The 15979-nt window shown below is 37.3% G+C and overlaps 1 protein-coding gene across 6 annotated transcripts in view; it reads left to right on the top strand.

The window, feature by feature from the left end:
* Positions 1-15979, top strand: part of LOC132807940 (CYFIP-related Rac1 interactor A) — a 205065-nt gene that overhangs the window by 5877 nt on the left and 183209 nt on the right. Inside the window, exon 2 of one of the 6 annotated variants that reach the window (XM_060821863.1) lies at positions 11364-11390. The exons of the other annotated variants lie outside the window; for them this stretch is intronic. The gene's annotated coding sequence lies outside the window, so the exon portion shown is untranslated. The remainder of the gene's footprint in view (positions 1-11363; positions 11391-15979) is intronic. 6 annotated transcript variants of the gene reach the window in all.

Raw genomic sequence — 15979 nt, 5'->3', positions numbered from 1 at the left:
TAATAATATCTTCCATGGGGACAAAATTGTAGTTGTGATCAAGAGGGAGGAATTTATGATGTCATTGGAATGGCTTTATAATCTGTAAAATTAGAATCCTATTTAACCTATTTGTACTGACGCTGTTAATTTTTGTAGTTTAATTTACTTTCCCAGCTTCTACTTTTTTAAAAAAAATACACAAAAGTCGTAGAATATTGTCCCTATCCAGTTATTGATGTTGAGCATGACTTAATGATAGTACAATAGAAATGACTTATTTATTGGCAATTCATGAAATCTAATTCCTATCCTGTAGCTGCTTACTGTACTTTTTTTTCTTCTTCTGCTTTGCCTATGCTATTTGAACAATGTGAAGTTTTTAATATAAATGGTATTCTGTTATTACAGACTTGACATGAATAATGACAAATAGTGAGGAAATAAAGCATTGAACCAATAATTTTATTTTATGTATTTGTTTTTATGGAAGTTGAATGATAAATCAGAATATAACACCACCATTTTAGATGTGCAATATGCTAGTTGAACATTTCTCACTTACTATTAACTGATTGTACGGGTACAAATGAGTGCTGAGAATATGGTATTTGTGAGGAACAAACATGAATGAATTTAATATAGTGGATATTATTGTGGAAATCTTCAGTATATTCTCATTATGTTGTTCGACTTTTTACACTGGAAGAAAGTTTGAATTACTGTTTTGATTTCTGGAAATTTGTTGGAATGAATGGATTCGGCAATTTGTTACTGATGAGTATTAAGATAAGTAGTGTCTTAATTTGAAAAATAATCCAATTTAGTTTGGATTGTATTTTGTTGGGTCTGTTCACTTTAATTTTTGCCAAATTTCTGAATTGATGGTGTAAATATCTTACAATAGTGGTAAATTTCAAGCTGGTTCAACGTTTTGTCATTTTACTCAAATTAATTCTCTTTATTAAAGTTATTGACAAGTTTTGAATGTGCTCGAGAGTTTCATTTTTAGATTTGAGGTATTTAAATCAGGGTTCAATATTGTTTTAACACTTCTTTCACATGGCCTCTACTATTATGCATCCAGTCCCTCCAGCTAGAATGTAAGTGGTTTTACTGAATCTATCCTCCTCAGGCAAGGGACTGTTTTAAATTAAGACAAGTTAACCTATTGTGTGTGGCAAAAAGAAAAGTTTTTTTAAAAAAATGTCTGGAGGCAGGTTAAATAAGCAAGAAATCATGAAACAAAAGTTTTTTTGGTCCTTGGAACCTATTTCTTTTATAAACAGATATTTTGTTTCTTGGGAAAAGTACTATAAAGACTTTGTTTGCCTTAAGAAAAAGTAAATCATGTGTGAATTCACACCTTGATTATCACTATCACACTAGATTATTTTGTCTTTGAGCTTATGCACAATCCTAGCACATCAGTAAATGTTATGCTTCTTGCAGTATTTTATTTTTTTCTAAAATGTAAAGTCTCTATAGTCTTACCAGAATGTAATGCTGCTCTTCAGTTAGAGAGGGAGGCAACTGGTGGTGGTTTAACCTGAGGGTCACAATGCCTCCGACAAGGGGAGAGACTGAGAAAGAGTCCTTCGTGGTAATGTTACAGGAATCCAACCCATTCTGTTAACATCACTTTGCATCACTAACCACCTACCCAGTCAACTGAGCTAACTGACTCCTTCCTTCAATGGAATGTTCTGGTGGTAGCAAACGATGGCTTATAGCTTATGTGGTGGCTAATGGATGGAAAGTGAAGACTATGGCACTCTATCGTTGTTGTGGGAGGAAGAAAAAGAAGAGACAGACCAGCTTTTCCCGGCTGCTATCAGTTCTGGAAAAGGGTTATTGGCTTTGAAAAATTAACAATGCTATTCTGAAATTGACAGCAACTTTCTGAAGTCCATAACTGTGAAGTTAATCAGTCGTTGAGAACTTGTTAGTGATCCTCCGCTTTTCCATAGGGAACCTGTCGAAGTCTCAACAGACTGCCATGAATTAAAATCACTGAACTGATGCATACTTGTCCTTTTTAAAATCATTCTTAGGATATGGGCATCACTGGCTAGGTTAATATCTTGCCCATCCCTAATTGCCTCGATGAAGGTGATTGTGAGCTGCGTTCTTGAACCCCTTCAATCCTTCAAGTGCAGCGACACCACCTTGCTGCTAAAAGGGAATTCCAGAATTTCAAATTAGTGCTTGAGAAGGAAATGCGATACACTTTCAAGTCTGACTAGCATGTGATTTGGAGGGGAGCTAGCAGGTGGGAATCCTATAAATCTGCTTTTTTTTTGAAGTCTTACAAGTTGAGTTTGGAAGGTGCTTTGGAGGAGCCTTGTTGAGTTACTTCAGTGCATCTTATTCACTGCTGCAATATATGTCAATGGTGAAGGAAGTAAATGTTGAGAGTCATAGATAGTGCTCATCAAGTAGGCTGCTTTATTCTGGATGGGAACAATCTTCTTGCATGTTGTTTGACCCGTACTCGAGGTCAGTGGAGAGAACTTCACTATACTCCTGACATTTGCCTTATTGGTGAGCAGGCATTGAAGAAACATGAGGTGAGTTACTTGGTGCAAAATTTCTAGCCACTATCCTACACTTGTAGCCACATTATTTATATGGCTGGTCCAATTCCATTTTTGTTGAATGTTGGTGGAAAAGCACAGCAGGTCAGGCAGCATTCCTAGGCACAGGATTCTTCCTGACCTGCGGTGTTTTTCCACCACCATGCTCTCGAGTCTCATCTTCAGCATCTGCAGTTCTCACTTTCTCCCAGTTCCGTTTTTGTCTGTTATAATGCTCCTCCATGTTAATAGTGCTGTTTTATATTATTAGTCTCGCTGTTTAAAAACCATGAAAAAGTACAAGCTTGTTCAATATGATGTAATTTGGGTTTTAATGGTATGTTACGTTCATAATTGTTGCTAAAAGCTGTCTGGCCCTGAAGCAATATTTATTTTTATTTGTGGAAAGTCTTTTTTTTTCTAAAATTATATTTTATAGAGCATTTTTCTATGTTTATTTCAATTTCTACATGTATAAGTCGCAATGATTTATGTTGCACTCACTGTAAAAATTATTTTTGAGTGGAGGATAATCAGTGCATTTTACTTGGTTTGCTTTCTGTGGGAATATCTCTTGCATAAGTACTTTTTTAGCGTGCTTAATGATATCACTATTGCAGGATCCCTGGATTTTCTCGTCTTGTTCAAACATAAGGCAAATTCATTCTATTACTAGCTATTTTTGTGCTGCTTTATTCATTGTCATTGTTGACCTCAATATCCAGCCTACAGTCAATGTCGATTTGTTGTAGATTTTGCTCAGGATTTTTTGTGAAGAATTAGAGATGAAAAATGAACCTAAGTAAACATTAATAATAAATGAAATGTCTTTTCCAGTGTTATGTATTCTATAGAATATCCTGATCAAAGAAACTATCTCATTTTTGACTTATTCAAATTTTAGAATGTCAGGGATGTAACTGATCAGAACAGGAAAAATTGACTTCAAAGACATGGGGAGGGGGGAGCTCAAACTTTGATTAATTTGCTTGCTTGGCTCTTGGGAGACTGCTTTTGTATTTCAGATGTGGTTTTGCTTGGTTCTTCTGTACTTGATGTAGAAATTAGCTAGGAAGGGTATGATCTGCGATGTTTTATAACAGTTGAAATTACAGGACTTCCACTTGGAGAAATGCACCAATGGGTAGGTCAGCTAGGAAAAGTCAAGTTTGTAATTTGATCAATGATGCTATTATAGTCAATAAAGATGAAGGAATTTCAAGATCAAATTCTGTTCAAAGCAGAGATTTTCAGAACCTTTGCATTGTTCCAATGTTTTCTTTTTAAAACTAATGTTACAAAAGTGAACATGCAGAACTGAAGAATTTTACATTTTGAAACACTGCCAATTATGTTGATTTACGTCTTTATATATGTATTTATACAGCTATGTTTGGGCAGGTACCTAAATCATAAATTTACTTGCAAACCACATAGTTTTGTGCACAATTTACAACTGCTTGTACCCAGTATATAAATTCTACTGACGTTTTATATTCATGGTTTCCTCCCACAATCCAAAGATGTGCAGGTTAGGTGAATTAGCCATGTTAATTGCCCATTGTCTCCAAGGATGTGTAGGTTAGGTGCCTTAGTCAGTGGTAAATGTAGGATAATAGGGTAGGGGAATCGGTTTGGGTAGGTTACTCTTCAGAGGGTTAGTGTAGACTTGTTGGGCCGAAGTGCCTGTTTCCACACTGTAGGGATTCTATGAAGACCAAATCTGGATCATTAAAATATGGTCTACTTTTTTCTACTGAAGTGCTGCTGCACAACTCTTAAGTTCATGAGAAAAGAAGCAGATGTGGGTCACGTGGGCCCATGAGTATGATCTGCCATTCATTATGATCACTGCTGATCAACCTCACCACCCAATTTGCTGTTTTATCTTCCTTTGTCTCCTGATTCACTGTTGTGCTCTCAAATCTTTTGGTCTGAGAGTCGCAATTGAAATCCAAAGATACTTCAGTCTAGGTCTTGGCTATATTTAACAACTGAGAGCCCAAAGCCATCTTAAGTAGAGAATCATTCCAGAAATTTAAAACGCTCAGTAACGCATTTCCTCCTAACTCAATCCTAAATGGTCAACTCTTTATTCTGAGACTGTGACACTTTTTTTTTGTATTATGCAGTCACAGACAAAACCCCTTTGGCATCTACTTCATAAACTTTCTAAAAATGTTGTAAACTCCAATAAGATCATCTCTCATTCTTGTGAAGTCCAGAGAATATAGGTCATAGAGATGTGCAGCATGGAAACAGACACTTTTGGTCCAACCCGTCCATGCCAACCAGATATCCCAACCCAATCTAGTCCCACCTGCCAGCACCCAGCCCATATCCCTCCAAACCCTTCTTATTCATATACCCATCAAAATGCCTTTTAAATGTTGCAATTGTACCAGCCTCCACCACTTCCTCTGGCAGCTCATTCCATACATGCAACACCCTCTGTGAAAAAGTTGCCTCTTGGGTCTCTTTTATATCTTTTCCCCTCTCACCCTAAACCTATGCCCTCTAGTTCTGGACTCCCCGACCACAGGGAAAAAACTTTGTCTATTTACCCTATCCATGCCCCTCATGATTTTGTAAACCTTTATAAAGTCACGCCTCATCCCATTTTACTTAAACTTTTTTTATAAGATCATTTTGTCCCAGGATTCAATCTGGAGCATCTTTATTACACTCCTCTGCTAGCTTTATTAGGTAAGAGGACCAAAGCTATACTGCTTCAGATGACTTGCCATAAGTTCTGTTTAATTGTAGAAGACTTCCTTACAGTTACATTCCCACGCTCTAATAATCAAAGGTAACATACTACTCGCCTTACTAATTCCTTGCATTCCACGCTTTTAAACTTTCTTTGATTCATGCACAAGGAACCCAAATCCATCTTAGTACAAACAATTTGTTTTTATTTAAAATGCCTCCTGTAATTTTGCTACCAAAGAGTGTAATTTCCTATTTTCCCCCCATATTTTACCATGTTTGCCATCTTTTTGACCACTTTCAGATAATCTATCTACAGCCTTTTTTAGCCACCTTGCACCTCACTTTCCCACCTTGCTTATTTGCTTAAACTATTGTCTTGTTTATTTTGAAGTTAGCCATTTTAAAGGTATATCTGACTTCATGGTCTTGGTATTTCTGAGCTGAAAATGTGTTGCTGGAAAAGTGCAGCAGGTCAGGAATCTGAAGAAGGGCTTATGCCCGAAACGTCGAATCTCCTGTTCCTTGGATGCTGCCTGATCTGCGCTTTTCCAGCAACACATTTTCAGCTCTGATCTCCAGCATCTGCAGTCCTCACTTTCTCCTTGGTATTTCTGAAACCTGCGTTCTCCGAACTTACTTTTATGCAGATATTGTCCAAATGACCTTGCTTCAACTTTAGTTTAGATGTTTCCTATGTGATATATATTCAGTAGATAGAGGGGGAAGAAAACTAGAGCAAATAGGATATCAAAGTGAACAGCAAATTAAACAGAAACTAAATAACAAGGAACATCATTTACCTTGTAAATGTTGGAGGCAGAAAGGGCCCACTAGACTAAACAAAGGAGTATACAGATTCATGACATACGGGCATAGCTAAATATGGAATAAAGCGATAGTGTTAATAAGTCCTTAGAATACTGCAGCAATAAGCAAATAATTATAAAAGGCTTGAAAGCTACAATGGATAATAAGTGCAAGATAGTTCATTCTATTAAATGATTGCTTTGTCCAAATATTCACACAGGAAACTGTAAGCTGTACGCTCTCTCTAAATAGAGAGAAACTAAGCTAAAGTGATGACATAAATAAGATTATATGTTTAGACTATCTGAAAGTGCTCAAAGCAAATAAATCTGCTAGGAGAAGTGGTGTTCATCCTCAAATACTGGGGAGAACAAAAGAGGAGATTAGTGAGGATTTTATAACACTGAGGATAGGGAGGCTCTAGTTGATTTAAAATAAATTAATTACCCACTTTCAAAAAATATGATGAAACAAATCTATTAGTTTTTCCTTAGTACTATAAGACATTAATTAATTAGGTGTACATTTAAGATTTGTATGCCTAATCACTTGGTAAAAGACAAACATGAATTCAGAAGATGCATATTCTGCCTGTGCTATGCCAGATGTATTTTGCAAAATTCCAGTGTGCCATACCTTGACTTCCAAAGGCTTTTGATAAAACTTCCTCTTCAAAGGCTAAAGTGGAAGCTATGGAGATTTTGGTTGGGTTAGGATTAGAATCTAATAAAAATTGAATATGAAATTAGCTGGAAAGTAGAAGGTTGGTATTTGAGATATATTGTCTGTGAGAGTGCTCTGGGAATTGCTTGTATTTTGCATCAGTGACTTAGATGTAGAAACTGAACACTAATTCTCAGTGCAGTGGATGAGGGGAGTACCTCTCAGATTGAGTCAGATGACATATTTCTGAAAGTAGAATAAAGGCAGATGAAATTTAATGACTTCAAATGTAAAGTGCAGTACATAGAAAGGAAAACCACTCTAAAAGTAGTGTTCAACATGTTCAATCAGAACCTCTAAGATGGTTGTAATGGTAAGCTTTGAGCATTAATATAAAATGTGTTACATGATTAGAATGAGTGTTGCAGGACTACAGCCATGTTTCTCTGAGCCAGAAAACCCAGGTTCAAGTCAACACATCTCTGAACATGTAGACTAGAAAATATCTAAATTAACAGAACCTTATCAACACATGGAATATGCTTCCAAACAAATTTGTAAAGCAATAACACTCCACGTTAAGTGACAGCAATGGAGCATTTTGATGAGTATGTAAGATCTTTCTGGATGGATGCACAAGGGTCATACAGGTTTGTTTCTCCATAGTTCAATTTTGCTGTAGTATATTACAAGATAGGTCAGATGTATTGCTTCATAAGGAAAGGGACATTATATTGTAGCAAATATAATGTGTGCATTTCCTTAATGTTTGGAGATGTAATTACCCTACATTCTTCTGCGTGCTGGGTTCACATGGAGGTCAACATGTGAATGACAACATTGGCTTTCTTTAGTTGACAGGTTAATTGAGAAGCTGACGTATTATGGAAGCATTATTTCTTGGGCAGGGAAGTAAAACAGGGTTTTTAAATTGTTTTGCTTTCAGAAGAGTCAAGTGCAAGAAGAGTGTATAAATTGTCAAAATCCCAACAGTTACTGCTTATCAAGTTAAAAACGTTCCCACATTTTACAGTTAGCTTGCAGCTGTTTAGTCGTTTCTTACACTTCAGCAAAAAGCTAAAACAAATTATGAGAATATAAAAGGTGGAGTTATTGTGGTTGAACTAATGGTAAGGCTATCAGCACTTGCTGTTACTTATGTGGAAATTGGACAGCAACTTCCAGTGATCGTGCATACACAGCTAAATAAGGAAACCAGACACTTTGTGATGCTCTACTTCTTTAGAAGCTGTGCTGTGATGGTATTTCACTCTGACTCATGGTTCAAATGCATTTGTTGCATTTACCTCTGAGACGAATACTGAACTTGCTAGGAAATAATCAGGCCTTGTCCATTTCAGCATAAGCGTCTGTTATCAACATAATAAGTCTTAATTATAGGCAAACAGCTTCTGTGATATGGAAAAATAACCTATTAGTGTGGAGCTTCATTCCTTCAACATTTCTCCATCTTTGAAGATTTTACCATTGCTATACCATGAGACCATGAGAAATAGGAATAGGAGTAGCCGTTCGGTTCCTTGAACCTGCTCTGCCATTCAATAGGATCGTGGCTGATCTGACATTCCTCATGGGAGAAAGTGAGGACTGCAGATCAGAGCTGAAAATGTGTTGCTGGAAAAGCGCAGCAGGTCAGGCAGCATCCAAGGAGCAGGAAAATCGACGTTTTGGGCATAAGCCCTTCTTCAGGAATCGACATTCCTAATGTCAACTTTACTGTCCTTCTCCTATAACCCTTGATTCCCTTATTGATTAGTGTATCTATCTCAACCTTAAATATACACAAGGAGTCTGTCCCCACAGCTCTCTATTGCAAAGACTCGACTCTTTCAGAGAAAAAAAATCTTTTTTATCTTAGCCTTAAATAGGCACCCCCTTGATTCTGAGACCAAACTCTCTGGTCCTACATTCTCCCATCTGAGGAGAATCATCCTCTCCGTATTTACTCTGTTAAGCCCCTTAAGAATCCTGTATGTTTCAATGAGATCACCTCTCATTCTTAACTCCCAGTGCGCACAGTCCCAATCCGTTTAATCTTTGCTAATAAGACAATCCTTCCATTGCCAGGGATCATTCTAGTGACCCCTTCTCTGAATTGCCTCCAATGGGAATATAACTTTCCTTAAATAAGGATACCAGAACTGTTCACGGCAGATGTTAATTTTCAAAAATTAATCTTTCTTTTTATTTCATTTGAATGCACATTTGATTTTATATCGAAGATATTCCAACAAATATATCATGGTTGAGACTACATAGCTTATTAATAATTCTCTAATTTGTTTCATTGGGGAGATACTGTGTTGCTTGCCTTGGTCTCAACAGGCCTTAGCTGCCAAAGGAAGACCTTTTTTTTTCTTTTTGACAGCAAGTTCTGAAACAAATTTCCTGTTGTGTTCTTTAAGCATACCTACACTTCCAATCTGATATTTCTTAGTTTTGGAGAAGGTTTCTGGATATAAGCGTAGCACATAGTTGAACTGGTGGATAACTGGCACTATGGAGAGGCTAGCTCAGAGGGATTGAGAAGAATTTTATGATAGTTTGTTGACATGGAAGTACGAAGCATTTGGAAAGAGGATAGTTTGAACTGGATCACAGGTTCTGATGAATGGTGGATGTACAGGGTAATAATAATAGATATTAGTGGGGAATTTGATGGAGGTAGAATGACATCTAAGTTCAGTAAACCCAGCAATTTGAAACAAATGTTAATGATGTTGAACATTTGGTGGTCAGAAGGAAGATCTATTTGGACCAGGGCAATCGCCAAGTACTACTATGAAAGCATTTCTAACATAGAGACTGACAGCTGCCCTGAAGGAACAGGGCAGAAGTAGCTAGGCACACCTAATGGGACCAAATAAATATAGGACCAAATAAACATAGGAAGTTTGAGGAGTGAGAGCGATATGGAAGGAAATCCACTTCTAGGAGGAAGACTGAAGTTTGAGGACTGCAGAAAGCAGAGATATCAGGGCTGAAACAACTGTCATTGAGGACAGGAATGAGATCAGAAAATGCTATTTATTCACAGAAGATGAAATCTGTCCAATTTATGCTTTTTAAAATTTTTTTTCATAGATGTGGGTGTCACTGGCAGGGCTGATGTTTGCTACCCATTCCTAATTGCCTTTGAATTGAGTGATATGTTCGGTCATTTCAAAGTGCAGTTAAGAATCAATCACACTGCTTGAAGTCTAGAATCGTACATAGGCCAGACCAGATAAGATCTCTTTCCCTGAAGTACATTAGTGAACCAGATGAATTCCTATAATAATTGATGATAGTTGTCATGGTCACCATGACTAAGACTAACTGTACATTTTCTAGGTTTGTATTAATAAAATAAAAAATAATTAATTATACCAGCTTCCATGGTGACTTTTGACTCATGCTCCCGAGCATCAATTTGAGCCTCTGAACTACTAATTATTTCCATTGACTTTATCCCAGTATCTTCCTCTCTGTATCCTTGTAATAAGATAATGGATGAAATAATAGCTTTTAATAAGCTAACAGTTAACACTTTGGGCTTCAAATTGCTATTTCTCTATATCTATTGCGTATTATTGCTGATATGACCATCAGACCTTTTTTAAGTTTTCAATTTGGCATGGATTATTTACAACTTGTTTTCTTTTTTGGTGACTTCACAGGACATGAGTCAAACTGTAGTGGAACAGAATTCATTAATGAGCCAGGCTTCCTTCCTTGAAGGATATTTGTGAAAAAAATTGATGTTTTTGTATTGTTATAAAAAATCATAGCAAAATCCCATAATTTATTGAATTAAATGATTGAATTTGATCTATCACCAGTTAGATTTCTATTCTCATGGTTAAAATACTAGACTTAGAGTTTTAGAGTCATAGTCATACACATGGAACCAGACCTTTGGTCCAACAAGACCATGCTGAACATAATCCCAAACTAAACTAGTCCTACCTGCCTCCTTCTGGTCTATATCCTACCAAACCCTTCCTATTCATCTATCCATCCAAATGTCTTTTAAACGTTGTAATTATACCTGTATTCACCACTTTCACACACAAACTACCTTCTGTGTAAAACATTTACCTCTTGTGTCTTTTTAAAATCTCTCTCCTGTTACCTTAAAAATATGCATCCTAGTCTTGATAATCCCCATCTTGGGAAAAAGACCACTACCATCAACTCTATTTATACCTCTCATTTTATAAACTTCCATCAGGTCACCCCTCAACTTTCTACGCTCCAGTGAGAAAAGTCTTTCTTTATAATTCAAACCTTTCATACCTTTTGTTGAAAGCAAATTTAAAAGTGGAATTTAAACGTTTCTTAAAGTTATGTGGCAGAACCTTATGGACCCCTCTATGCTGAGTTTAGACATGTCATTTATTTGGGAGAGTGGGGTGTGGCAAGTGGGGACCTATTAGCTTCCTGCTTCCATCACAACCTTTCCACCCTGACATTAAAGGAGACCCTTAAGTGACCAATTATTTCCTGCTTCAAGCACTCATCCAACTGCTGCTGGTATCAATCCAGAGGCAGGTAGGGGCTTGCTGCATAGGGAGCATAACAAACAAATTCTGACACGACTTCTGAAATTCTGTTTGCTTGCAGGCTCCTGGTGAGGTCCCTCATTCAAAGGTATCTGGACACAGCATCCACCATCTCTCTCTGGCGCTGCTGAGTATAGAAGAGCGCCTGGCCTTTGGCTGGCATCTCTGTGAACACAACCTCCACCCCTTAAGTTCTTCATCCTGGGGGAGGGCCACTAATGGGTTGTGAAATGCTTGAATGGAGCATCTTCTCTCAGAAGCAACAGACGTTTTACTGGCACTTATTTTCAAATCCCTCCATGCTTTGGTGTTTCCTATATCTGTAATCTGCTCCAGCCCCACATTCCTCTGAGATATTGCACTCATCTAATTCTGACCTCTTGGATATCCCTAACTTCAATCTCTACACCACTGTTGCCTAGGCCAGGTGTTCTGACACTTTTTCTCTGTACATCTCCAATTCTTTTCCTTGCTTTTCTTTAAGAGACTCCTTTAAAACTTGTTCCTTTAACCAAACTTTGAATCATCTGACTTAATATCTCTGTATGTGGCTGTCAAAAGTTTTATAATGCTCGTGTGAAGTGCTTTGAGACATAGTTTTTGTATTAAAAACACTATAAACGGTATGGGTAAATTGTTGAGTTGTAACAATATGATATAGTTGTGCAAGGAATGCATGTTCTCTACCACTGGAAATTGTAGTCCTTTTTATAAGGGGTAATTAATTATTTTGATTGTGTAGTATTACATGCCAATATTAAGCAAGAGTTACAAGCACCTAACTGACTAGCAAATAGACTTCAGTCAAATGAATACTCTTTGAAAGTATCAAGCTAAGCCTCAGTATAGGGTGAAAAAAAATAAAATGTGGAAAAAGTCGACTTTGTTCAACTGTAGCTCTAATTTCTAAGCATGGTTTGGTTGAAAGACAGTAGCAGTACGAATAGTTTCAGAAGTTTGTCCATAGTAAAAGGACTCCAGTTTGATATAAGCCTTCTCCTAAATACTGGATTGTTTTCAACATTGTGAGCCTTCTTTTAAGTTCTGGATTGTTTTCAACTTGGTGAGTCAAGTTTTCATAGAGCAGGCACTTATTTTAAGGGCCACTGCTTGGTTACTAAACCCTCCTAACAGTCAATCCCAAAATTCTGAAGTTTTCCTTTCTTTTCCTGATCAATTTGCTAAGACACACTTAGTGATATGACAGCTGTCAGTAAATTTCTACTTCAACCAATAAGTGGGCAGCGCAGTGGTTAGCACTGCTGCCTCACAGCGCCAGAGACCCGGGTTCAATTCCCGCCTCAGACGACTGACTGACTGTGTGGAATTTGCACATTCTCCCCATGTCTGCGTGGGTTTCTTCCGGGTGCTCCGGTTTCCTCCCACAGTCCAAAAATGTGCAGGTTAGGTGAATTGGCCACGCTAAATTGCCCATAGTGTTAGGTGCAGGGGTAAATGTAGGGGAATGGGTCTAGGTGGGTGCGCTTCGGCGGGTTGGTGTGGACTTGTTGAGTCGAAGGTCCTGTTTCCACACTGTAGGGAATCTAATCTTAAAAAAAAATACAATTTTCAAATATGTAGGTTATTGTCAGTTCTGTGATTTCCTTTACGTAAAGAAAGCATTTGATTATGTTCATTGTATTTTCTCTCTTACTGCTTTATCTGAAATATCCAACTGACCATGGTATTACTTGCTTGTCTGATGACTGACTGAAAGATAGCCTGCTCTCATACCAACTTTTAAATGTAAGGTGACTTCATTACTAGAATAGAATTTTGGCTTTTTGCTTTGAGAAAGTGTCTTTCTGAATTATTTCCCTATTTGCTTGTTTGTACCAATTTATTCTACTGTCAGTAACTTTCACTGCTGTGAATGCAAACTAAACCTCATTTACACAAAAAGAAAACTATTTATGAAAGTGGTAACACACTAAAGTAATGGAAGGAATTTGTATAACTGAGTAACACATCATCGATCTTGTTGTTTAATCGGTTAATTGTTAGTTGGAATCTTGAGAGATGTCTGCTTTGAAATCAAAATAAAGAAAGTTGTAAACGCAAAGTGGAATTTTTGATATCTAAAGAGACAGATCAACATTCTGGGTGTAGTTTCTTAGTTGTGCTGGTATTTCATGACAGTACTGTTTTATGTAAGAAGCACTCATTGGCTTGAGTGATTTTGTTTTTCTCTTATCTATCAGCAATGTGTTGTGGTTTGTGAAATCATCAGGGATATTTGCTTCGCATGAGCAGCAAAATTGCACGTAGATTGGGTGATTGGCAATTTTACCATTCTGAATATTATGGCAAAAGTTCATGTTATTCATGATCCATTTGCTTGATTATGTTGGTGAGTGCTTCTAATTGGACAGTCGTAAAATAGCCAATCTATTGGAATATGGATGATTTTAAATGCAATAATTGATAGAGTAACAAATCTCTCCAGCTATTATCTTCTATTGATGACCCTTTGCTTGTAGTGTCCTAGAATAATTCATTCCTGCATGTGCTGCTCCCATTCAAGTGAATGACAGCAATGCAGCTGGTACGGCACATTATTGTGGCAATAATGCAGCAAACCTCATTGCAAGCACCATTTTGAGTATGGTTTTTATTCTTTTGGTTACAGGTATGTGGAGAGGAAAGGATCAGTGAGATCTGAAGTTGATTAACATAACAATGGAATGTGGTTGCCACTCCTTTGGATTTCCATGCAACAATTCTAATAGCACAATTAAAATACTGTTACTGAACAAATGCTTTTAGGCGTTTAGCATCTAAGTCAGCATGTTTGTATACTTAAATATTTGTGATTTGGAGGTGCTGCTGTTGGATTGGGGTGGACAAAGTTAAAAATCACACAACACCAAATTATAGTCCAACAGGTTTATTTGGAAGCACTAGCTTTTGGAGCGCTGCTCCTTCATCAGGTGATCGTGGAGTATAAGACCAGAGTATATATTCAGAGCAGTAGTGAAAGGAAACCGTGAATGAAAGTTGATTTGATGACCAAAAGGGTTGGTTTGAAATTCCCCAACTTAATGATCTATTTTCCAATTAAAGTGAGTGGACATTTGTGACATTTATTTCAACCTGGGATTTGGGTCAGCAACAGAACTCTTTTTTTTTCAAGAAAGTTGGTCTTTAATGTTCAAACATCTCTGACACTCTGTCTGTAATGCCATCAGACAAGCTAAACAACCAATCACATTAAAGGATTGCCATACCTACTAAATTGGAATGTAATTGAAGGATTTTATCATTCTCTTTGAATAAATTTTGTAGAAAACAGAGCTAATACTGGGAATTACAAATAGATTTAAGGTTGAAGCTGAAATATAAACTTTTTAAAAATATATCTATGAAGTTATAACGAAGTACTTGTCAGTTCACAAGTACAATTTGTTTATCAAAGCTAGGGTCATCCAAGTACCACTTCCAGGAAAAAGTGAGGACTGCAGGTGCCGGAGATCAGTGTCGAGAGTGTGGTGCTGGAGAAGCACATCAGGTCAGGCAACACCTGAGGAGCAAGAGAATCAATGTTTCAGGCAAAAGCTTTTCCAGCACCACATTCTAGACAAGTACCACCTCCCTCAAGCAGGCATCCCTTTTTACATTCTACCCATATGAAACTGCCTCACCTGATGCTGGTTGAACACCTCTTAATTTCCTACTTTGGGACTTCTGTTACTGTCCTCATGGACAACCCGAACATAGGCTTTCTCACTTTGGATTTAATTCAATGGAGTCAAGATAGCAGTTGGGGCCCCAGCACCACACCCATCTGCTTAAATGTCTCCAAACTTTCCACTGGGGTCTTTAAGTTCTACTGCTGACAGAGCTATTGGTTTTTCATGTTTAATTACAGATAATTGGTTACCAGATTTCGTTAATTTGATAGAGTAATAAACAAATACTTTTTGGTATCAATACAACTGGAAAATCTAGGTCTTTTTGTTCACTGAAATCCTTCTGACATTACAGAATTGTTTCATATTGTCATGTCAGACAATACAGACATTGTTCATGCATTAATTTAATATCCGATTCCTACTTTTTGTTTTCAAATCCCTCTTTAGTCAGTCCTTTTCTTGTCTCCATAATCTTGTCGAGCCCAAGCACTTTCTGCAAGTTTTTTTGATAAGGTTTGCTAGACCTGAGTTTTTCCAGTGATTTCTGTTTTTTTTCTGATTTCCAGCATCCACAGTTCTTTGGCTTTTTTCTGATTTTAAAGTTGTTGACCTGAAATGTTAACTCTCTCTTTCAGTCCTCTGTTTGACCTCCTGAATATTTTCAACATTTTTTAAAAATCTCAGATTGCCAGCATTTGCAGTAGTTTACTTTTGAACCATCCCAGGTAGAAACATAGATACGTAGAAACAAAGCAGGAGGAGGCTATTCGTCCCTTTGAACCTGCTCCACCATTAATCATGATCATGACTGATTGTCCAATTCAATAGCATAATCCTGCTTTCTTCCCATTACCTTTGGTCCCATTTGACCCAGGTGCTATATCTAGCCACCCCTTGAATACGTACAATGTTTTGGCACTACCTCCTCCCATGGCAGTGAATTTCACAGGCCCGCCACTCTTGGGGTGAAGAAATGTCTCTTTATCACTGACCTAAATGGTCTGCTCGGAATCGTGAGACTGTGACCCCTGGTTCTAAATGCACC

The sequence above is a fragment of the Hemiscyllium ocellatum genome, chromosome 3 (genome assembly GCF_020745735.1).
Source record: "Hemiscyllium ocellatum isolate sHemOce1 chromosome 3, sHemOce1.pat.X.cur, whole genome shotgun sequence".
Lineage (NCBI taxonomy): Eukaryota > Metazoa > Chordata > Chondrichthyes > Orectolobiformes > Hemiscylliidae > Hemiscyllium > Hemiscyllium ocellatum.
The sequence above is the reverse complement of the archived record's forward strand: the minus strand, read 5'-3'. Positions and strand labels throughout refer to the sequence as shown.